The sequence below is a fragment of the Vicugna pacos genome, chromosome 3, assembly GCF_048564905.1.
Source record: "Vicugna pacos chromosome 3, VicPac4, whole genome shotgun sequence".
Classification (NCBI taxonomy): domain Eukaryota; kingdom Metazoa; phylum Chordata; class Mammalia; order Artiodactyla; family Camelidae; genus Vicugna; species Vicugna pacos.
In genome coordinates this window covers 89,298,307-89,324,768 of record NC_132989.1, presented here as the reverse complement: position 1 = coordinate 89,324,768, position 26,462 = coordinate 89,298,307, and the positions used below count along the sequence as shown (strand labels likewise).

The window sequence follows — 26,462 nt, the reverse complement described above, 5'->3', positions numbered from 1 at the left end:
CCCAAATTCACACTCCAATGAACTTATTTAAAGAAATTCCATCCATGTTGATAAACTTTATGGGTAAATTATGTGGGAGGCACTAGGTACTTGATGTTAGAGCTGGAAACACAAATCAAACATACTATCTACTTTTGTATGACCTACCTGCTGGTGGTAAAAAGAAAAATTGGTTCCTTTTAGTTTTCATTTAAATGCAATCTGGTGAGACAAAGAGAATGCAGGCACTCTGGGAGTACCAAAGAAGCGCATCTGAACCAATCTGGCGATTAAGAGGATTTTAGGAACTGCCACCTAAGCCACCAATTATGTTATTGTTCATGCTGGTAAACATATTTCAAATTTAATAAATAATATTGTGGCGGGGCCAAGATGGCAGAGTAGGATGCACTGAGCTCCCCTCTTCCCTCAGGCACACCAAAATTACAACTATTTACAGAGCAACTGTTGATGAAAACAACCTGAAGAGTAGTAGAAAAGATCTGCTACAACTAAAGATACAAAGAAGGAAGCACAGTGAGTCAGGTAGGAGGGGCACACATGCGATACAGTCAGGACCCACAGCCCTGGGAGGCAACCCTAAACAGGAGGAGGATCACGTTACGAGCAGATGCATCAAAATGCTAATGAAGGCTATTTCTGGGGGATGAGGATTATGGATGATTGTCATTTTTCACTTTATGTTTTTATGAATATCTAGTTGTCTGCAATGAACAAACATTGCTTATAAAATTAGAAAGAAAACAGTAAATGCCATTAAAAATGAAAAAATATTGCGCACTGTTCATATTTGCTTGTTTATGTGTGTGCGTGCACGCACACTGGTAGGAAGGTGAATCTCTACTGGTCAATGTTGGAGGATAAAGTATATTATCGTACCATGGCATTTTTCAGCTACTGTAATCTAAAAAATGTAATAAAATAATAATATAAAATAAAAATGTAATAAAGTATTTTCCACACTATCCCAAAATTAAATTCCTGTGTTGCTAAAGTACTAATGCCATATTATATAACTTAGAATTACAATATTATGACAAAAAAAGATGAGAAATGTATTATTGCTAAGTGCTGCTTTCAAATCTGTACAGACTGTCATATAGAAAGGTTATAATTCTGACAGAAAAACCCCAATAATATGTAACAAAGATCTGAAGAAGTATCCATACTCTTTAACCCAGGAATTTCACATGACAATCCAGCCTAAGGAAACAGTTTGTGATCAGAACAATGTTGTTTACATGGTGATATACATTATGCATTCATTTATACATCTGAAAATATGAGAATGCCTTAAATAACAGGTTAAGATTCATGATCAATTATGCGGCAGTTATTAAAAGTAAAGCTTTGAAAGTCTATGTGTTAACAGGAGAATGGTCATGAAAGCTTCAGTGAGAAAAGCTGGATACAAGATTATAACTATAGCATGATAAAAAAGACCACATATAGGTGAGTAAGATGACAATAAAATCTACCAATATGCACTGCTCTGGTTGGAAAATGTTCCTTTATGAAGATATACTGTGTACATTTTTTCTTTGTTCAACTTTCTTTTATATAAATTAATTTTATTTGTGGCTGTATATAACTTTCATTTTTTACATGTTATTTAAAAACTAATATCTAAGTGCACAGAATAGAAAAAAAAACAAGATCTGAAGGAATATAAACAAAGCTATTAATAGTGATTACTAGTGTTGGAAATTTCCTCAACTTTAGTTTTCATTGTTTTCAATGTATTTCTATTTTGGCACTTATTTAATGTACAAATGCTTTCCATTTCCCTATGTTTGTTGCTTTCTCGTTATATTCTCCTCTTCTGTTCTGGATGTAATATTCTCTATCTTCTGATAGTTGTTAAGAGTTCTGGTTTTGAACGATGAGTGTATACTACAACACGGAAAAACCTCAGTATGTTTCACAAACATAGTAGAAGAAGCAAGACATTAGAGTCCACATAGTACATGATTCCACTGTATAGATACTCTAGAAAAGGCAAATCTCTAGTAACAGGTAACAGGTTAGTGGTTGCTTGGAGCAGTGGGTGGGAAAGGAGATAAACAATAAGTTAACATTTAATGCACAATACTTCAGACATTGGTCTTAGTTTATATCTAAAGTTCCATTGATTTTTATATCTATAGTGCTTCTGTGGCATCCAGTAGGCACTTAATGTTTGCTGAATTGAATCAGTGAACAAAAAAGCAACATGTTCTACAAGATGAGTTTCAGTCACCCATGGAAAAACTAAGAGCTAAATATAGATTTACACTAGCAAAGTCGTTTTAGAAGTTATCGAATGAGCTGTGTTCACTCCCCACACAAAGCTCTTCAGCCATTATCTCTCAGCATCCCCTCAGCAATTTCTTAGTAAGGAACAGAACAAATGAGGGCATATTCATAAGAACAGAAATAGTCACTAGTCAGTGTGAAAAACAATTTAATTAGTCCCTTCTTTTAATGCCTCCATGTTCTTTATTTCCACCATGAACGGAAATAAACAATACCACACACTTAGCAATGAGAAAAAGTAAGCTTGATCATAAAAGAGTCTTAGATTTCACGAACCAAATTTCCTAGATTCAATATGAATGGAGCAGATGTTTCTCTCAAAATTAATTTTCTCTTGATATTAAGTTATTTTGGGGATTCATGTATTGAGTGAAGGGAGTCCTGTGCTAGGTGTTACGGACTGAGTTTTTGTGTATTTACTCTGTGTGTGTGCGTGCGTATGTGTATGTATATGTGTATGTGTATGTGTGTGTATGTGTGTTTGGGTAAAGGACAGAGAGGAAAAAAAACAATTTAGTCATCTGTACATCTGTATCTAATACTCTCCCTTAGGTTCCTTAGAAATTGTGTATATACTAGTTTATCACTGTTTTTATTTTCTTATACTGTGTTTTCTAATTATTTCCTAAACATTGATCTAATCTCCCTAGCGAGTTTAAGACATTTTAAAGACAACAGCCACGCAGTAACATTATTTTATCCCTCGAAGTGCCTGCTACCTTGAGTCCTGAGCCCAGAGAAAATTGTTTTCAAATGCTTATGAGTACAGTGATAGTGGACAAACTCAAGGTTGACAGTAACTTCTAGCCTTCAGTTTCAGATGACACAGATGTCTTGGTTCCCCTGCTGGGCATCGTCCCTTTGTAACAGAACTTGCCAAATGCTTTATGTATTTTTCCTAAGCAACACGGTGTATCTTCGAGGTTTTTGCGCAATGTATATAATGAAGAAAGTACACAGAGGATTTGGTCATGTTTTCTTCAAAGTAGGTATGTCCTTACTCACAGGTTAAAAATTAATTTGCTTTTGGGTGCTCAGATTGACTTCACAAGGAGAATAAAATATAAAATGAAGTAAAATTGAACTCCCAAAGAACCAGCTGAGCGTAGCTTACAGATGGAACCTTTTTAAAGCAGTCTTTTGGCATGTTTTCTAGACCCTGTTGGTTGTTTCAGTCTTTCTGCTTTTTTATTTTTTTCTTGTCTGTTTACTCTCTGAGAACTCAACTAGGAATTTTCTAGTGGTGCAATTGCTGCTTTAAAAATCTTAGTGGAAGTTTATTTGGAAATACATCCCTTCTTCTGGAAGTAAATTTCTAGACTATAATTAAGTGCACAAGTAATGGGAACTTGGCATACTAATTTTAATTCTGCACGATTCTCCTGTTTTTCTTTACAAGATAAGTTATTTTCTTTCCTGGGTAAGTTATTTCACTTACTCAAGAGGAAAACTGAGAGTAATAAATCCCATCACAGGAATATTAGAAATCTCTACTTCCAATTTCAACAGTGTAAGAAGTGTGTCCCGGGAGATTAAATGTGGCCTCCCACACTGTGTATGTATACGCTTTTGATAGTCTTTAGGGGATAAGCTATTTCAACCACCCAACGCTATTCTTGCTGACATTAGCTAACCTGACTGAACATTTCAGCCCACCTGACATCACTGCCACCTATATAAATGGTTGTTTTATAAGGCAAGGCAAATGGCCTCAAGAATTTTGCAATTCAGAAATATTTCTCTGACCTCTAAAACAGATTTTGACATTGCGGTAACACAGAGTTAATCATGAAAATATGGCAGAAATTTGTAAGGTAATGAACATAGGTAACCTGGGTTTCTAGAATTTATGGGAAAATTTGTATTCAGCAGCTCATAGTAATCTAAGCAAAAGCTATCTTCTTTTGTATCCGATAATCATGAAATAAAAGTAATCCTCTGTTGTGCATCGAAATACTAATTTCCTAGAAACTACTTAGGTTTCTAATCCAATGTCTCATAATAATGTGCAAGAGGAAATATCACTTTTTCGTTTTCTGTTTTTATTTGTAATGTTTTCATATTTGTACTAGTGAACTAGTAAAATGTCACCTCTGTGGCATACGATATGGTAAAATCCGGCTTAAATCAGTTTGCATACCAAATGTGGCTGGTAGAAGTGTCAAATGGATTTGAATAAGGATCTAAAGAAACAGAGTAGGATAAAACAAAATAGATGTAAATTTTGTAGCATTTGATGTATTTTGAAAACTTTCACATTTTATATAACTTTCTGAAAAAGAGATTAGATACAACATATTTTCAAGTACAGATATTATATTATAGCCTATTATATATAGATTTTATATCATGATAAATACTCTAATAAACAGAATTGCCCAATTTTGCTTTTTTCTAAAGATATAATTGATTATTTCAATTTCTGGGGATGCACTCATACTTGCACAATTACTGGTGTCCTCTATTGCTGTTTATGCTATTATTTATGATTATTTAGTCATTTAACGATATTGCATTGTCAAACAAATCTTAGCTCTCGCCATATGTCTGGTCAATTTATTTCTCTTAAAACACAGGATCAGGATCACCTGGGGCTGTGAGTACTGACTCTGGTAGCAACGCCTCAGACAAGTTACACATTGGCAAAACTGTTACAAGGTTTAACTAATACAGTGCCTCTAACGTGCCTGGTGTAAGCCTCATACAGTATGGGCACTGTTACAACATGAGTTCCTTTCCTTTTTTCTTTATGTTCCTTCTCTTCTCTCTGTATTTTCCTCCTTTGATTTCTGGCTCGACTTGCTAGAACCAAAGAAAAAGTAATACTTCATGTATCAAGTAACTCTCCAAATTTGTGAAATATAACTATCATCTCTCACCCCCCTACCCTCTCATAAACAACTTGTTCATGAACTAATCATCCCAATACTTTAGACTTGTCTCACGTACAAGGCTTCACACCGATGGACATTTTTTCTCAATTACTCCAGGTAGAATTCATCTTTGTGCCTCCACTCTGATCATCTTGCATCTTAGCCCCTACAGCACATTATTGAACTTATTTGTTTATATGCTATTTCTCTACACTAAACTATAAGGTATTTAATGAAAAGTTCAACAGTCACATTTGCGATGTCTAGTCCTTACCATAGAAAGGTACTATGTCACACATTGTCACTTGGTTCATGAAATAAGGAATGAATGAGTCAATCAATTAATGAGAAGCAGAGTGACTTACACCAGATTGGAAACATCCTTCATAAAACAGGGTGCTCACATTTGAACATAGCATCCCAAAGAGCCAGATCTCCTTGAGGAGTGTTGGTCCTATTCACTAGATGTTGCATCGCTCTTATCTTTTATCTGGTTCCTACTGATTATAAACACGTTTATGACACGATTGTTTCATCCTGTTGGATATGTAGAGGTTTCCATTAAGGTTTATATTTTTCACTCCTTAAATTCTCACCCCTTCCCCTTCCTTAGGATATCTGAGGAGTCTTTAAATTTCATTGTGACTCCTTCTACTGGCTAATATCTGTATACAATCACTTTTACACAATACTGTTTATAAACTGAACTCTATTATGTATATATATAAATTTCTTGTCATTGGCAAGTTAAAGTACTTTATGGCCCATCTCAGTGATTTTCAGACTATCTATTGGATAGATAAGAAACAATCACTACTAGCTCTGTGTTAGCCCGCATGATATCCAGAAGATAAAAGGTGATCTGTTATGTGATTGGAACAAAAATCACATAAAAATATCAAAGCTAAGAAAAATAAGACCACAGTTTTCCTGTTTCTATCCATCTTTCAAAATCTACCAGACCACTCCAAATCTTTCCTTCTGATTTTAAACCTACCAGCACTCAACTCTTAAAAAGTTAATCAAACACCTTGAATTATAAATGCCTTTAAAAAGCAGCCAGCTTTTAAAAGATTCATCAAATGACTTCAGCTCTTAGATACCCCATGTGTTTTCTGAAGCGGTATCTTGACAGCTCTGTTTTCCTATGTGGTTTAACACAAAAATGAAAAAAAAAAAGTACAGCAGAAAAAGTAGTCTAAATAGAGAATATATTCACTAGATATTTATGAAGTGAGTCTACTGCAGCAAAAAAGTTGTCTGTCTCCAATATTTCCCCTAGTTAAAGAGAACTTATCTTCTCTAGCTTCTCTTTTTCACACACAACACACATGTACATACGAATGATAAAATAAGATTTAAATACACATTTTCTTGATTTATTTAATGTAAAAAAATCAACGGTCAGCTGATTCAGACTAGATTCTTAAGTGCAGTGTTCCCCACATTTTAATTTGCATAATAGTCACTTTATACATATTAATGTCTTGCTGAAAAGCAGATTAGGATTTGATAAATCTGAAGTGGGCCCTGAGACTGCATTTCTACCAAGTTCTTAGGTCACACCAATCATGCAGTTTTTTTGGGAAATGAATTCTTGTAGCTGTGAGCACTAAAGCAAAAACAGGGTTCCTTGTTTAAGATAAGTTGGGAAAAGGTGGTGAAAAGAAATGGAAATTAAGGGACAGCATGAATTCAAATCAACGAATGATTTCCTTGTACCGGCACGTTGCAGGAAACTATGGGAAATATGAAAGAAATGAAAGACACTGATCCTGCCTCAAAGAGCTTATCGTTAACTAGAAATTCAAGCACAAAATGTAACAAAAGCTTGAGAATGATTTCCAAGCTGCATTTTCTGCTAGTGACTTTAAAGTTTATAAAACTCTAAAAATACAGATACTACATCATTTGTCATCGTATAGTTCTGCACACCTCAGGTGGCATGAAAGGCCTTAGGCTCTGAATGAGGAGCAGAAATTAAACTGTTTAGGCCATGAGGATGGAGAGGACAGGGAGAAAGGAAGGGGAGGGGGGACGAAGGACATTAGAATGAAATAATCATGCACACAGGTTCAGAGAAGAGTCTGTAAGGAGGTTTTCATGGAAATGTAAAACCAGCAGCCTCACAGGATCACAGGAATTTGATAAGGCACAGAGAATAGTCCTCCAGTGGCAAGAAGCTGGGTCTTGATCTGCGAGGTTCTTAAGGAAGGAATCTGTGCGTAAAGTACTGTCTTAGGAAAGGAGATTATATGAAATAGAGTAGGGAGTTCTAGCTCTCCAGAGTCTTGCCATATACAGGAAAAGTGCTCCATCTCTCTCTTTCTCTTAAAAGCAAATGTATTCTCTTTCAAACCTTTTGTTTTATGACACAAGAATATTAATTTATAGTTGGCTTATAAAATAAACTAAAAGGGAGATTTTTTACAGTTATAAAAAGATCTGTAAAGAAGTTTTGATAATAATTTTGGGTATGAGGTGATGGGAATTTGCCTGAAATAAAGCTAATGTGCCCAGAAATGATCTCTTCTAAGAATCCTCGTGAAAGGAAGCTTCAAAAGAACTTGAAAGATGATGAAGCATCCGCAATTTTGAACCCAGATGTAAAGGAAAACCACTAAACGGTATCTGTCCTGTGAGTGAAGATAAGATGAAAGGCTGTTTTTGAAAAAAATCAACTAAAACTTTGGAACCAGAGAAAAATCAAGCAAAACTTTGGCATCCAGAGGAAAACCTCATTTCACAAGAATCTTCCTGACATTAAGCCAGTAGCTCCTTTCTATAAAATTGCTTAGAAGCAGTATTTTTGTATGTGTACAAGCTGGAAAGCTTTTATCACATGACTCTGCATATTTGTGATAACTGGTTCCAGTAGTGATGCCTGTCCCAAAGATGGTCGTCTGTAACTGGTCGGCAGCTCATGGGATGGCCTGGCTGGAAAACTTTTCCTGATGGGGATGCTTTACATTGGATTGGATTAACAGGCCAAATGATAACTTCTTATGGGGATTCAGAAAGTAAGGAATGAACAGCCAGAACAGTCTTAAGTTATGGGAAAGGTGTAGCCTTAATGTGGCTCTTAAAAGTCCACTGGCCTCCCTGGGGCTTCCCAAGCAGCACTCTCACCTGCCACAAAGTCGGGAGGCCTCTGACGGTCTTGACCTGGTTTGCTGTGCTTCCTTTTTTCATGTGCTCGCTCACAATAGACTCTGTCATCTCAGCTAACCTGCACTTCTCTGTGCCCTTCAGCTCCAAAGTGCCTGTCTCACACACGTCTCCGTCTCCCACCTCCTCTAAATATTTACTGTCATCCGTCTTGTTAGAAGCCTCTGCCTTCTCTTGTCTCTCCCTCTCTTGAGAGACTACAGTGCGTCCTTCAAGTCCATGACATGAGTAGTCATAGAGAGGCCTTGAAGTGAGTTGCAAATTAACATCCTACCCATGGAGGTTGCATTTTCTACTTCTGAGTAATCCAAAGCATCAGTAGAGAGGTCCGCTGGAAATCTCTTGTTGTGCAAGAGAACAGCAAAAATGTATTAGGCAAGAAAGCACTCTTACCAACATCTCCCCACCAAAAGAACAGGCACATTCACAAATTAATCCTAACAAAGGGAACTATCTGCTGATCTTTTCTCACTCCAAGAAGCATCACTCTATTTGACAACAAGTGAGTGAAGTTAAGGTAATAATTGCAATCATAGAAATGACGCTGAAGTTCTGCATCCAAGTTTGTGTGTAAGGTCAAGTATATTGATGAAAAAAAAAATAATCCACATCAGTAACTAGCTGGTTTAGTTAGTAGCATGTATTAGTTGATAGAAGAAAAATGCATTAAAGGGATAATAAGTAAAATATATTTCAGTGACTTATTTTTCTTATATTATTCAGAATGAGTTAAATTGGAAGATAGGCTAGGTTTGAAATGAGAGGTTATTTATATCAAGAGTCCTATAGGCAAATTCAACCATCATATTTTTTGCTACTTTTTGTACTGAGTTAAGAACAGTTTTCACATTTTTAAAAGTTTGTAAAACAATAAATAAATAAAAAGATAAATATGTGACAGAGACCACATGTGGCCCACAAAGCCTAAAATATTTACTATTTGGCTCTTTACAGAAAGTTTGTCAGCCCCTAGGTTAAATAGACTTTTTTTTCCCCTTCTACACAGATGACTTTTATTCTATTTTAACTTAGTCATATAAAAAAATCTGGAAGGAGCAGTAATCAGTGGGCTAAAGATGTATGAACTAGGTTTTGGCTTATGATTTCTAGCAGAGCGAACTGAAGAATTGGGTCAAATGTCCAACAGTTTATCCAAACCACATTTTAAGAAATTCCTACTTGGCCAGTTTGATAAATAGACCACAGGAAACCCTCCCACCAGAGATGGCCTGGCTCTCATCGTGGAGGAAAGCTTTCTAAGCTTAACTGAGAGGTGATTTCATTCTTTTCAAATCATATCCAACAGAAGCTTCACTCATCCAGGTACTCAGTCAACCAGTGTTTTCTTCTCAAGTTTGTGGAGAAGGGTGGGGCAAGGGGAACACATCTAAAAAGATAAATGTTACAAAAAGGGCTAATTTTTTCTTATTATTTTGATTGTTAAGGTTCTTATTATGGAATATTTAAAATATACAAAAAAAAGAACAGTATAACACTATACTATTAAATACTAGTATGACAGTATAAATCATAGTCTAATAAACTTGTATAATAGTGTAAATAATAACAGTAAAATAAATCCTATGTATTCATCACCCAGCTTAAACAATTACTGACTCACAGCTAAACTTGTTTCACTGCCACCTCACATATTCCCCCTCCTTTATTATTTTGAAGGAAATTGCAAATATATTAATTCTACTGTAAAATTTCTGTATGCATTACTAATATATAAATAATCCTACAATAAAATCACCATAATTATCACATGTAAAAATTAACAAGAATAACTTAATATTATCAAATATTCAGTCAGTGTTCAAATTTCTAAACAGGAAGACATTTTGTGGAGAGGTGATTTCCACATCATGTCACAACTCTCTCTCCTTCCCAGGGGAGCCTAAACAGAAATGTCCCCGAGAACCTGTAACACTTAAAATAATTAAAAATAAGTTTTGTAAGATGAAAGCTATGCAATCCATTATAATACTGTCCCAGCACAAGACAAGTATGCTCATTTGCTTCAGAAAGGGATAGTAACCTATTTTTAAGGAATAGCAATTGAAAACAAAAAGGGATTTTATTTTGTTGAACACCAGCAAAATATAACTAAAACACCATAGACCTGGAAAATTGACTCACAGAGGTATATCTTTATTTAGTATTTTTTGCATCATCATCATCATTAGCAGAAATCCCTAAACGGAAGGATGGATGACAGCTGAAAATTCAGAGGTCACATGAGAATGAAAGAATTGCTGAAAGAACCTCAGGAGAAAAACAAAACAAATGCAAGAAAGATAATTCTTATTATTGGACTTAATGTATTAAGTATTGGACTTGTGTTCCAATAATATCAAGCTGAATGAGACTCTCTAGACCAGAGTTTCTCTATCCCTGTTGGCATCTGGGGCTGGATGATTTTTTTGGCATCTGGAGCTGACCTGTGTGTTATAAAATGTCCCCCTGCATCTATGGTCTCTGTCTATCAGCTGCCAGTAGCAAACCCCTCACACTAGAAGCACCTTTACTGATGGACTGACAGTAGTGTTAATGAGGGCATACTTTTAGTGTCACAACTTCATAAACCCTGCTCTAAAATTCCAAGGAGGCAAACATGCTATTGCTTTGTGTCTCTGTACTTTTGTATCAACTTAACAACAGAAGCTTAAAATTATGTTTTAGATATTGAAGCATTTATGATTAAACTCTTTGAGACATTTGCCTTAATTAAGCAGTCTTCTTTGGATTATCTTGCAGCACTGTAAACTGAAAGCTAATCACTTTGTTAAAGAGAGAAAGCTATTTAAACACATTAAAAATGCTTTTTGAAATCTCCATCTATTTTCCTGTCCCATTACAGTCTCAGGTAACTCCAGTTGGTTTCCTAGTTTAATTAAACAGAATAAAAAAAGATCAGCTAAAGAGTCCATGACATACAGATACAGAAAGAAACGAGGAAAAGGAAAATAAATTGTATATTAGTGTTAATAAATAGTAACCAATGTGCAGATTGTTTCTGACAGAAAAAGTTCGATTAAGTTGGGGCTTTCTGACGGTGTGTGGGGACCAAAAAGCATTTGAACGTATGCCAACAGAGCCTGGAGGGAAGGCCTTTTCTTTGATGAGCGACATCATATGGTTAGGGAAATGCTTAGAGCCACATATGACAGTGTTCCTTTAGTGCTGGGATGCCTACTTAAATCTTCCAGCATTTTCTCTGATACAAAAGCAGAAAGTTTTTTTTGGGGGGGGTGTAAAGAGAAATGAATAAAATATGTCCAGTATGTGTCACGTGGCACTGTCACGTAGTGTCATGAGCAACAGCCCCAGCAACACGCATACACGCAAGGACTGACTCCATGGAGTAGGTGGGTGAGTAGTAATGCGTGTTAGCCCGGTTAAAAAAGGTGCAGTGCTGATGCAATACCTGGCCATGGAAGACCCTCATCCAGAAACTGGTTTTTGTTTGTTTGTTTGTTTTCAATGCGTCTTTAACTATCTTGAATCATCTTACTGATTTATTTCCATTTGATTGTCTGTCTCAGTGAGAACGAAGGCTGCAGGAAGGCAGGCTATTGTTTCTCTTCCTCTCTACTGTACTGCCATTACTGACAACAACAACTGACACTTTGCAGTCGTTCAAAACGTATTTGCTGAAGAAAGAATGAATCATTTCACAAATGAAGTAGTTATGATATACTTAGGTACGATGAACCAATAATATCAAAAACTGTTTAATTAGGAGCAAGAAATAATCAATTCTATTTTTCCCCTTGGTTTGGACACAAATAAAAAGATAAGAAAAAAATTAGGAAAACAATCATCCACCATCATCATCAGGGCATAAAAGAAAAAGATATTTTAACATAGAAATAGCAAGAGTAATTCCAAAATAAAAAATAAACACAGGACAAAGGGCAGGACAGTTAAATAAACTCATCTCTAAGAATAAGTCGCTCCATTGTTCTCATATTACTTATTTCATCACAGACCGGTGGAAAATCTTGCAGAGCTCATCCCCTGGGAGACAGCTATAAAAAGTGGCTTTCCATTACGATACATGAAAATGACATGAATAACTACTAATTGTTATTTTTATCCTGAGCTCATATGTTTCTCCTGAGCCCCCAGGCTACTGAGTTAGTCTAACTTTAAAGTTTCAAAATATAAAGTATACAGTGCCGGGTAAATCGGCTTTAGGGTCAGAGGTTTGTCTTTACTCTTGTTCTCATTACCAAAGCCCTTCGTGCTGAATAGCTTTCCCTAAGGTCTGGTACGACTCGGCTTCCTTTGTTCTCCTACATAAAGGTTTAATGATGGTGTGTATCTTTCCATTGCAGGGATAAATTGTCTTTTCCTCAGCAGAGACAGCTGGAGACATTCTATCAAGAGTGTTTGTTTTTATAGCCTAACTGACAATTAGAGTATTAGAGAGCATAACTAGATAGGAAGCTCTGTTCCCTCTCTCCTACGCAAGATTTATGTATCTTAAGAATTTTACATAAAAATTCCGGGTGCTGTGAAGCTCAGGTATAGACCTGGCCCTTTCGAGAACAGAAACATCTACTAATGTATAGAATAGTTACAGAAAAAACATAGGGTTAGAATCATGGATCCAGAAACTTGTGAGAGGTAGAAAGGAAACTGAATTGTACCTCTAATGACAGGAGCATCACTTCTTTTGCTTTCCCTGTTGATAACTCAGCATACTGTTTAATAGCAAGTAGGCTGTTCTAATATTAGGGGGAGGGGGAGGGACGTTCTCAGCCAGGGCTCCTAATTGAAACCATACAACAGACAATCATTTCAGTCACTATTTAATGAATTCTCACAAGGACGGTATGTGAGTAGTACCATCCTAGACATGTTAAATGCTAAGTTAATTCATTGCTTGTGATATATGACTTAAGACCATAGCGCTTGAGTCTGTCTGGGCTCTGGTTCAGAAGGGCTGGAGAGTAGCAGACTAAGTGGGGAGAGGACTCAGTATGTTACAACAGATTACGATAGGAGGGGAGACACACTCTTACAATTTTGTGAGAATTCCCCATGTTTATGAGGCTAGTGATCATCTTTTCTGCTCTCAGGTCAGTGGCAGCTTTCAGAAGGGAATTAATTTTGCTAATTTACTGTGAACCAGAGTCATCTCTATCTTCATTACATGCCTGCAGGCCCCTGGTACTGCAAACAGACTACTGATCCTCCTGGACGTTTACAAGCTGCTTGGTTCACAGGCACTCACTCATCAATTCAACCAACAGATACTGGATAAACACAGGAATTAAATAACTGCAAATGTGGCAATTGTTGGTGATAATACTGTCAAAATGATGCATTCTTAGAATGTGTAGTCTAGCAAGCCCAACACCCAACTTACTGCTTATTTCCTCCCACTGCTAACCTTGCCAACTTGCTTTAAATATATTCACTACCATGGTAAATGGCCTCATGTTTACCCAGTTATCCAAACCAAAAACATGCTATTGTTTGGGGTGCCTCCCTTTCTCTTACTCTCCATAAGAAGCAGGACTGTAAATTCCACTGATTCTTTTTCCTTAGTATCTTTTCTAATCCTTTCCTGAGAATTAATTTAAATCCTCATAACTTCTCTTCTAGGTTATTTTAAGACCTACTTAACTGTCTGTGTACTTGTGCAATGCCTCTCTCTATGGAATAGTTATTCCTGAACAAGCAAATTTGATCATTCCATTCCTCATTTTAAAAGCCTCCAATTCTTGCCCATTACCTGTAGGATGAAATCCTAATTTCTTGCAAACACATAGATCCACAGTCACTCACCTGCTGCTGCTGCCTGCCTCCCACCTTACATCCCAAACGTTATGGATACTCTATGCTCATTTCCTCAAACCGCCATCTTCTCTCCACCCGCTGCTTTTACACTTGCTGCTCCTTCCATCCGGAATGCTCATTCCACAAACATCCCCTCAATCCGCTACCTCCTACTCAGACTGTGGGACTCAATTTAGGTGTCACCTCCTCCAGAGAGGATGCTTTTTGGGCAGATTCCTCCATCTTAAGTTGTGATTTTATTGAATTGTGATGCATTGAATTGTGCTAGTCTGCATAGTTGTTTGACTTCCTGTTACATGTTTACTTTCTTGAAGACATACTGAAGACACAGTGACTGGCATACAGAGTCTCCAGAAAGCTTGTGGAACAAATGAGTATTAGTCACAGCATAAACTGCTGATAACATTATCAGTTATATCATTTATAACACAATCAATATTTAACTTAAATGACTAGTAGTAATAATAGGTGGCAAATAATTTTATGCCTATAAATCAGTTAGGAAGATATTGATATAGAATGGGGAAGCAAATGATGAATGGGAAGCAAAATATGCTTGTGTCTATGTACGCATGTATCTGTGTATGGATGGTTATTCCGACACACTTTATCGAAGACCTACAAAACCCAGGGGGAGGGAACAGAGCTACAAAATTTTATAAAAGTCTAGTCCAGTAGGCAAGCACGGATGATTTAATTGTAATATACTCAATAAAAAGATGGGAATAAGCTAAGAATATTATAAAAAGAGAGGAGGAATCCATGGATCAGTCTAGAGGTTCACAGCAGGCTTGTTGGAGGAGTAAATATTTTGAAGAATTAGTTCAAAGTAGAGAAATGAAGAAGAGGAATGGCTGGTTTGTGCCATGTGTGCAAACATTACTAGCTATCACCTTGAACCATGAAATCTAGCTAAAGAATTTCACTGGAAAATGAAATGTTTCAGAAATCTCCCAGACCTTGGGAGCTTGGAAAGCCATTTAAAGAGAGGCTCAGTCACTGCAAGCACACCACCTTAGGACAAATCTTTAACTGAATGGATATGGAGACACATGTGCATATGCTGATAGAGCTGTGGCATTTTATACAGACACTCACAGACACATATATAATACATAATCATTTATTCCTTGCAACTGCCCTACAAAGTGAGCATTATCATCCTGATTTTACAGACTGCTGTGCTCAGCTAAGAGAACTGAATTAACCTACTTAAGGCTAAATAACTCATTGGTAATAGGGCCAACACTTGATTTTCTGTCTGTATGAGGTCATTCCTGTTCCACTATGCCACCTTGACAGATATTCTGAGGGGCCGATTAAAATGGCACTTATAAAGAAAAGAGAATATTTTAATACACTAGAGGCCCTTTCTTTCCCAACAAACATTTTTGAAATATCTTAGAGGTAGAAGACTGCATTCATATAAATTGTTGTAAAGATAAAAATGAAAAGGAAATGAAACAAAAATATATTTAGTAGATAGCTAAGTAGGGGCAAAGTGATCCAAAGCATAGCTCCAAAGAGACTTACCATCTGTGCACTGAAACGCTTGTTTTATCAAGTCCAACTGTGTTTCCTAACGATGCCAGTCCCTTCCCTTGGCTAATGCAGACTCCAGTTTACAGAATATATCACACTGAAACCTTCTTGCTGAGCAGAGCTGAATGCTGCTTTAACTTCCCAGCCGGGAGCTGGTATTTCATCATGAACCCGGCATATTAAATTGTTGTGTAAGTGGAAAGACCACAATGTCGGCCATATGGCAGTTTTTCTTCACAGAAGAGAAGAGACTTTCAAATCAAACTGCTAACTCTGATGTCACAGTCATTAGTTTGGAGATATGGACCAGAGACTCCTATATCTCTTCCAAGTGTTCCTCCCTCCTTCCTGTGCCCCATAAGAGTGATGGGTCCATTTAAAGTTGAAAAAAAAAGTGAGGTCAACTTTAAGTATATTAAATTATGAGCAGAACTTCCAGAAATTTCTATTCCATAGCAGAAGGGAAAATGCTTCTTTAAAATCAATTTCTAAGCCTACGTTTAGGGTCATACTTCCCTCTGGAATGAGCTGGATTGATTTCAGACCATCAGGAATGGGTTTCCTGAGGTGAAAGAACAGAAGTGGTTCCACATAATTTCCTTCTCTAAAACAAGCCATCCTTTCCTTGAATTAGCTATCTCCATCCCAACTTTTTCTTGGCTCAGCACACTACTGAACAGTTTTTACAGCTCAGCTCGGAAATTACTTCATTCATCCATCCAAGAAATTTGTATTACAGTCTAATGCCTGCCAGATCCCACTCTAGGTATTGCAGGTATAAGACAAGTTCCTTATTCTCATGGAACTAACATGCTAGTGAAGGATATGGAAAACCTTAAATGAGTAAGATGACTCGAATAATGACGGCTGCTGTAGAAAAATAACACAAGGTAATGTGATACAGTGCTAGTGCATGTCCAGAACATGATAATCACAGGATTGGGGGTGATTCAGGATTTATTTAATACCTATATTAATCATTTTTAATTTGTTTTAATGATTAGATTTTTCTTCAAAGATTTTCTTTTCCTCAGTTCAAAACATGTAGAGTTTCTGAAGCTTTGATCTAGACCCAAGGTTCTCATTGACATGTTCACCTCATCTTGTCTCCCCAAAGATGTTGTAGCAAATTCTAGTCCAAATCCCTGCAATGATGATGATGCCATTAGAGTTACTAATGGGGGTCTTTTGAGAGAAGGCAAATCTACTCTTTCAGAGTCACTGGCAGAGGCAAACGCTTCCGCCTGAAGGTCATCTCTTTCACCAAATAATCACTTCTCTCCTGTGGGATCCACCTCTTCCCTCTCCCTGGCTCCTCTCAGGCCCTCAGGCATTTAGTTCCGGCACAAGTGGGCCAATGAACGCAGCAAATGCAGAGAACCAAACATTAAATCCGAGATAATCTTTCTAAAATGTTATCCTCTGGGCTGGAAATGAAATTTCATATCCCCCGGGGGCCATTTTTTTCTCTCATTTTCACCCTTCTTATATCATTATAGACTTCTTACTCAGAAGCCACTGGGAATTAGGTTTATTCTTTGGTATTCCCAAAGTCCTACAGACTTAGACACTTTAAAAACACTAAATTCCATTAGGCAGAGTATTACGCTGAAACATTTTTACTGAATTTTTTCAGTTTTTGGTTATTAAAAGTATCAATATTTTGGCTTTTTCTTCGTTTCAGTGGTCCCTAAGAAAAATCTCAAGAGGGCAGTCTGAAAATATAGCCAAGACCAATTATCGCCTGTTTCTCTTCTTTTTACAGTTTTAGTGACAAAAGGGCTTGACTTTGAAGATGTTCAGATTAATGATGGCAGGGATGTTGATTTTTTTCCCCCCCAAACAGTACATACTCTCCTGCAAAACTGCAAGGTGTAAGTCTACATTCACACAAAAACATGGTAATCCTGACCAATAAGTGATTCAGAAGAGCTCGGTAAACCAGCAATGACCTAGTATTTGTTCAACCGCATTCAATAATTCTCTCATACATGAGATATCAGACACCAACTATTCCCAGTCGTCTCTGATAAACTGCCTTTACGGTTTAGGAGAAACTTACAGGAGGCGAATTTAAATTTTTAACCAACTACATAGTTAAGGGCTTTTTATCAACCAAGGTTTTGGACAACAGCAAACTTCTACTGGATAAAGTTCATATTTAAGGGGAAGAGGTTATGATTCAGTTTTTAAATTTCCTTTCTTGATCTCTCCAACAAGAATATATTCTGCAATAAAAGCTCAAGATGCAAAATGATACTTTCAGAATGCATTTGCTCTAGAATTATCATTTTCCCTAATTTAGCTTGCCTGAAATTTTCCATGTAAGATTATCTGTCTGGAGCACTAGCATTTTGAAATCCTGTAATATGTTATTCTTTATTGTAACATTCTCTTGTTCTTGTTCTTCCACAGCTGATCTGTGATCACACGTGATCACAGTCACGTCCAGTAAGAAAATTAATCTCCATCTACAATACAACATCTTGGTAGAGCTGTGTCCACATACTGCAAGGATGTGAACAGACACCTGTGTGTTTAATTTAACCCAAAATAAAGGAAATCGGAAAACTGGAGTCTAGAATGACCAAACAACTTAGTTCAAATCCCTTCTTTACTCGGAACAGAATGCCCTGATTCTAAAGGCACTGACGCCAAAAAACAAGCTAGACCAGGTCCAAGAGTCTCACAAACTGGGAATCAACTCTTATCTAGATCACTTCCTTTCTAGTCAGATACAAAAAAGGAGAAGACGTGTAGAACACAAGATATGGAAGTACTATTTTGGTTCCTCTTTCACTGGCAAATTTATAATGATAATAATGATACCCTAATCCATTTATATTATTTAAAATGATAGCCTGTTAGAAAGGACGAGTCCAAACATTGATACTGTATCCTCTCCCTTCTCCAACTCATAACAATACATGTGCAAACATGCATATTACACATACAAAAATGTTTCAGTACCAATATTTCCAGTCTCTTGTTGAGGCAGGAAATATTTGTGGTTGTTTTACAATTACAAATATCTTATAAACTCCAAGAAAATAAGAACTTTTTGTGGTGCTCATTTTAAGTCCTTACAATAAGAGGATAAATAAGTATGAACTAAATTAATAAGTGAACCACTGCATTGTGCAATGAATTAAATTAAGATTTCAAATGCTCTTTCTTTAAGGAGTCTAATCTGTATTGGACTGTAATTAAGGTTCTCATTCATGTCCAGTGTGATGGTTTTAGTGTGAGTGGCTATTAGTTGACTTGCTGGCATCAAAAATATTTGGACACATCTTTGGAACCTTCTTTCTTTGGAACCTTCTTTCTTTGGAGCACACATGCATATCCCAGCAAAAGGAACCACTCACTGTATGTCATTAAAACATCAACTTGTTGTTAATGTATTTCCCTTGTGACATATAGTATGAGGTACAGAGAAACTTTGTAAATACGCCTGGCACTTTAAATTTCTAAGGATATTCAAACATTTCAATAAACTTACTATACCCTGCACAATAGGTGATGAAATGCAATTTAAAGTGACTAAACTTTTCCCACTTCATTATCTTTTTGCTGACCTATTCTGACCGGTAATTTCACTCTTCTGTTCTAAGTAAATGCAGCCATGGAGAAGTGTCTCCACGGGTAATAGATAGGTCAAAACAATCACGCATAAGTGGAGCATGCTTAGAATTAGCAAGTGCAGATTATTTAACAACAGGCTAGGAGAAAGGAATTGTGTGTGTAATGTGTTTCATAATTCAATCTAAGAGGAACAATCCTTGTTTTCTGAAATGCTATGAAGTAATAACATTGTTAACCACCTGCAGGTAGTGTACCTTCTGCTGTATGAAGAGCAGTGGCCTAAAGTGACAGTCTATCACTGTCACTGCCGATCTCTGTGGCCTAGGCATCTCTCAGGCTCCTCATTTGCCCAAGGGAATGAGATAATGGATTAGATCCTACCTAATTCCAAATTTTATGGAAATGTTTCTGAATAATTTAGCTTTTAAAAAAATATGTCTGTTTTTCCATTTCCCTCCTAATGCATTTGGGAAATTGACATTGAAAGTGACAAAGATTATATATTTTTGTAGTTACCTTAATCTAATGTGGAGTTATATATTTCAAATTACTTAGCACAATGCCTGACACATTAAACGCAAGTTATCTGGAGAATCTGGATTTTATGAAATCCTAAGTGTCAGTTCTTGGGGGTGTGTGTGTGAATATGCATATACACATATGCGTATACAATGAGGGAATTAGAATTTTCAGAGTCAAGGTTACTTTTAGTTTGTAAAAGCTTTCAAGATTATTTATTTCACTCTCACATTCCTGTGTCCAACCATAGCCACAAACCGATTTAGAGTGAATTTCACTGGCATTGCATTAAGACTAACACTGACTCCAAAGAATATACAAATAGATCTTTCAGTTCTCCAGTGCTGATTCACTCGACATGAGCACTGATTCAAAAATACCTCAGTAACATCTTGCACGGGTATCTGCTGCTCTATATGACATCAGTCCAGTTGCTTTTGTTACCAACTAATATCATGGCACAGATTATGTTCCAAGTGTTGCTCTAAGCATTCTGTACGTGTTAAATCATCCACTACTCTAAACAAGCCTAATGAGGTAGAAATTACTATTATCATCCTGATGTTACAGATTTGGAAACAGGGGCTTGGAGAAGATCAGAGACTTTCTCAAAACCCAACAGCATCTCAAGATCTGACTCTTAACACCCACACCCTTAAACAGTATCCTTCTGTCACATTTCAAAGAGCTTCCCAACCAGCCCCTGACACTTTCTACTTTTTCACTACCCATGAAAAAGGGTTGTAGTTAATTTTCATGCACTAGAACATGAATCTTCACCAATATCACCTGCCTCCATTTTTTTAATGCTAAGGTCTTGTCCTGGAAAATATCCTCAGTGATGATACTTCTGTGGACTCTAGAATAAGCTAGAAGACACTTTAGATACTCAAAAAGCTACTAAAAACAAGCAAGCTGGCAAAAAGGAGATGCTCCCACGAGTGCCATTCCAACAGAACCACAGACCTGGAAGGCTGCACACAGCGTCCATTTTAATAACTCATTTTACAGCTGATGATCCCAAGCCTTAAAACGTTAAACAAGTTGCCTGGGGACATGCAGTTGGATTGGGTCTTGTTGACAGAGATGGCACTGGTCCCTGGCGCTGTGGATGCTGAGCGCTCTGCCACATTATGTGGCTTCCTGATCCTCTTATAGTTTTGTTCCTAAAGATAGAATTTGATAATTTAATTTGCAATATTATGAGAGTGGAACAATCAAGCAATGAAATATGCTTGAGCTACTGAGACATAACCTTATAAATTGCATATGGTGCACAGATCAGCAGGGGTTGCCACTGTACAGCGGTACAGTTTTAGCAATGTGGAACTTCAGACTTGAGGGGAGGGTCTAAATTTAAGAGTAAGTAAAACTTGGACACAGAATTAAAAGCCTCTGATATTGGCACACGTGGAAGGCCACATGGAAAAGGAGCAAGCTAGAGATAGAGTTGAAATGAGGACACAGTGAGAACCTAGCCATCTGTCTACCAGCAATTACATGCATAAACTAACCACAGGACACCACTGCCTCCAAATGAACTTGTTTAAAGAGTGGCTGTCCAAGATCATAAATACTGTGTTGGGAGCATTTATCAAATAAGATCTTAACAACGTTTTAAACTGAAATTCTACATTATGATAAAGAGCCTGGAATGCTTCATTTGCATACCTCCTAACTCTTTTATAGGATAAAAATATGGCTTTGAGAATGTCATAGAATATTTAATTGCTTCCAAATGTATACCTAATGCCTCACAAGGTACCACTTATTATTCCCACAGAAAGATGGTCTTCCTTCGCCTCACCCCACTCTGGGCTAATAGTATAGAATAGAAAAAGTGGGAGGAAAAAAGATAATATTAAAAATAAAATTTGAACCCAAGCTCTTTCCATGACTTGCTGTCCTTTTGCACTGTGTTGAAGTGTGCCTACTCAAAGTCTTTTCCCCCACTTTCTTTCCTAGACTCCACAAATACAATGAAGTATAATAATGATCCTTAAAGAAGGTGTCACAACAGAATAATAGCTTGCACAACTTTAATCCAAAGAACTGGGAGTACTTTACTAATGTTAGCTCACTCATCACACCCGCCTGTGACGGGGATGAACAGATCTGCCGAAGTGGGGCAAGAAGACCTTAGTCAGCGATGTGGTACTGCGGCTCTCAAAGCCAAATGTGAAGCTGAAGAGCAAAAAAAAAAACCAAAACCAAAACAAAATAAAACAACCAATAACACCCCCCCACAAAAGAAAAGCCAACATCAACAAAATAAAAACAAAAAACTCAGAAAACAAAAGCTCAGAAGGAATCTTGCTGCTCTATTCAGCACCAAATGAAGTATTACCAAAATACTAAGTCTAATGATGTGGTTCACATTTATGATTTTTGTTAAGAAATTGGAGGAGAAACAAAGAAGGGCAGATACTACAATTAAATGTTTGAAAAATTGAAAATAAATATAAATAGAGATCATTTATTAAAACCTTGATAACTGACTTCATGATGTAAAATATTATTTAATTAAAAATGATTTCAAATTTAGATTCAATGCCACAAATATTTATTCCATTAAAAAGATCTATCAGGGAATGTGCTAAAGATGAAGATGCAAATAAAAACATAAAATGATCAGTATAGTAGGAATCTTTTAGTCCCATAATTTCTGTGTACTTTTTATATAAATGTTGCAAATAAACAGAAGAAAATTAGAGATGGAGAGAAAATAAGGAAAATAGTGTAAATAACACATGAAGGAAAAAAGTCTTAAAAGTATAACCTTAATTTAGTTTAAGTAGGCCTTCACTGAAATATAGATTCTTCTTTTCGTAACGTTTAAAACATATCATCATTGTATCCATCAGAATGCTTGGAGATGTTTCATTTAACACATTGTTAGTGTTCTTTGGTTAACTCACTCTTAACAATATTTCATTTCTATATTTCTATTTAGCCATTATTTCAACGGTCATATCCTAGACCTAGTTATCAGTAGCTTAGCCGACTTCAAAGCTGCCATTCAGATCACCACTTCTTGGATTTCCAACTCAATTTATTCTATTGCTCTAACTCAAGTAATTTTTTTTCTATCCCACAAGTCCATCCAGTTCATTAACGCCAGTTCTTTTTTTCTCCTCTCTGTTTACCACCTTCCCACGTGAACTAAGTTAGGGTGCCTGGCCTATCACTAAGATGACTTATAAGTACATCATGTTCTATGTATGTCACTAGTTCTTTTTCTGGATACAAAATAGAGCTCAGCTTCTATAACCCTTCCCATCTCTCCCTTTGCTCTGTCAGGAGTGATATTTTTTGTTCCTGGAATCTACCACCTCTGTTCCCACTTCAGGAAATTTGCTGTTGCTATTCTCCATGCCTTTCCTGCAGAAATTAAATGGCTAGTTATCTCTTTGTATTAAGGTCTCTTCTCTACTCAACTCTTCTTTCATTAACTTGTTTTATAATTTTTTTCATGGCATCTATTACTTGAAATTATTTCATGCATTCATTTATTTTTTTTTGCATGTTGGGTATCTCCCCAATAGTATATAATATCCATGAGTTCTAAGGTTTTACCTTATTTGCTACTCTATGACAAATACCTAGAATTCTGCCTGGAACACTGAAGATTTTCAATATCTATATGGGAAGGAAAAAAGGATTGAAGGAGTGAAGGAAGAAAGAAAGGAAGGAAATCGGTATCATTTGCTACATTTATGAGATAAATTAACTCTTAGGGATATTTGAGGATTAGCATGAAATAAAGATTTTTTGAAAGACTGGAAAATATCTAAGAATATAAAAATAGAGAAAGATAACACTCCTTTATACTATGCTAGATACAATAACCTTGTAAATTCCTTTCAGCCCCTTTTGACAGCAATCTAGATCTGTTTTATCCAATATGGTAGGCACTAGCCACAGGTGGTTATTTATATTTAATCTAAATTAATTACAATAAATGAAATTAATCATTTAATTCCCCAGTCACACTAGCTTCAAATGCTCAATAGCTGCATATGGCTCCTGGTTAGTTTTTGAACAGTATTAAGTAGATACTATTTTCATCACCACAGAAAGTTCTACTGGATAGCCTTGCTCCAGATTACATTGTTAAATTCTAGAACTATATTATCCTTAATAGAGTGAGATCTATTTAAAATTACATAGAAAGTAATTTAAATATTAACACTGAACTTCTCAGAAACAGGTAATTCTTGTGTTTCATTTAGTTTAGCTTATAATTTATCATTATTATTTGTATTGATTTCCAATCTTGAGATAAAGAGAATGAATTGAATCCAGTATAATACAAAAGTGAATGGGATGCTTGACTGCTTTTCTTTTTTGAGGCTGGAGAAAAAGCAGAAGAAGAGATAGAGATAAAGAATAGAAACAAGGGAACATATATTCATCCACCATCCATTCATCCATTCACTCACTGTACAAGTTCTCACTGACTCTGTGTGACAGTTCAAGCATTGTTCCTTGGTGTTGCAGGTTTAAACTGGAAAAAAAATCACAGTATCTAAACTTAGAAAATTCATAATCCAATATGGAAGATTGATGTATAAAATAATAATGAAAACAGTTCAATATTAGGTTAAGGTTAAAGTACTATGAAAACAGAAAGAAAAAAATTGCCTGGGGGAGATTAAAAAATAATACTTGAGTGGTGTCATAAAAACATGAGAAGCAATGTGTCAGCCTGAAGAATGAAGGGGGTTGTTTTTATTTTAGTTTTAGATTTTTAAACCAAAGGGATCATTCTTTGCAAAGGCAACGTTTGCTTGCTTATATAAGAACTAGTAGTTTTAGGGGGTTGGGTTAAGGGTGTCAGAAGGGAAAGACATGCACTGAGATTAGGAAAATAGGTTTGGCCAGACTGTAGAGGGTTTGGTAGACGTTCTTAAAGAATTTGGGTATTATTCTTCTTTGTATAAAAGGCAAGGGACACAATCAGATAAACTTTCCTGAATGAGGAATAGCTACAGAGTGGATGAAAGCACAAAGAGCAGGGGGCTGGAGCCTCCCCTTCTGGGAGTGCTGGGACACAGGCATGAATGGAAAGGTTGGGCTTCAAAATAAAAGGCCCACTGGTTCCTCTCAAATCACCAATGCAGATCTCCTCCAAGGAGAACCCTTAAAGAAAACATCAATCCAGGAGATAGCTTTTACTTAGACTATCCTTATTGGGTGATGTATTTAACCTGTGTTTCCTCCAGTTAGCTTGATAGAAAGCCCTACTTCTTTCTACCCTCTGAGCTATGCAAAATGAGGGAAAAAATCTTCCATCTGTTCTTTATTACCAGAAATTCCCTTAATAGCATATACAGAGTTTATTGTTGCAAAAGTTGAATAACACAAGTAAAATGTGAGTACTAAAGAGTATTGGTAATCAAATTTTCACAATTTATGTTTTCAAAAGAAGGAGAAAGAACATTTAAAAATATTCAAAACAATTTTATATTCTAAGGTGAGTCATAACCTGCCAGATTTGTTTTGGCTTGCCATAGAACTTCATACCTTTCACGAAAATAATTTTAGAAATGTACAATGGACTAGAGGTAGAGTAAACTGTAAGCTACAGATTGGCAGATGCTCCATTCCTTTTACAAATAAAGAATAGTCACCATGATGGAATTGTCTGTGGTTTTTCAAACCTGTGGCTTGGTTTAAAACTTAAAAATACCAGATGATTGTAATCTGGCCAGATGCATTTTGGCCATAAAACTCTTAAATAGGCACTTTAACTATATAAAGTATCTGGCAGTCTCCTTGAGGTTGTCAAAATGTTAGACATGATTAAGCAGCGTTTAATACCAAATGATTTATAATGACAACAACTGTGGGAAGTATTTTCTTTCTGCTAAGTTTATTTCACATCATTATACTATAAGAAGAATTTATGGGATTTGGAAAGAAGCAAAGTCAAGAGACTGAATCAATTAGAACACTTTGGTGTGGAAAGACAACCTCTAATAGATCAGTGGATAGAAATAATAACAATGAAACATTATATCAGAAAAAAATAAAAGCTTGTCTTTAAAATCATGAACTACTGAATACAAAGATACACTGAAATTTTAATGAAGTATATGAACAGCAGTTTAACTTAGTGGATAATATGTTAATGGCATGATTACTTTAATAGGAGAGTCAGGTAGAACATATTGATTACAAAATGGTTTAACAAATGCATGTATAAAAGGGCCATGGATGGCTCTGAAGGGAGGCTAAGGTGTACTAATGTTTGAAGCTGACATCCTAGAGGATCATCATACCCTCTCTTAGGAAGCAGTGAGGAACAGTGGAGAAAACACAGGCTTTGGGGTCAGATTCATAGCTGAGTTTGAAACCTGGCTTTGTTCTTTTCAGGTACATGGCCTTTGCCAGATTGTTTAACTTCTCTGAGGCCCATCTCTCTCATACGTAAAAAGAGAATTATAAAAATTTTCCCCATAGAAGGAATCAAGGAGATTAGGAACTTCTTTTTCTGCAAGGGAGACCCCTATTTCTTTAGCACCCAAAACTCACTGCCTCACCATTTACCTGGGCTGAGCCATGAGGACCAATCTCGTTAGTTATCTTAGCCCCACTGTCCATCACTCTCAGTAGGAAGCCTGGGACTCTTAGGTAATCCCACATGCCCGAATGCTAATCTCC

The 26,462-nt window shown here is 36.4% G+C and overlaps 1 protein-coding gene across 1 annotated transcript in view; it reads right to left on the bottom strand.

Moving 5' to 3' along the window:
- HCN1 (hyperpolarization activated cyclic nucleotide gated potassium channel 1) overlaps positions 1-26,462 on the bottom strand; it is a 320,367-nt gene that overhangs the window by 5,708 nt on the left and 288,197 nt on the right. The gene's annotated exons all lie outside the window — the stretch shown is intronic.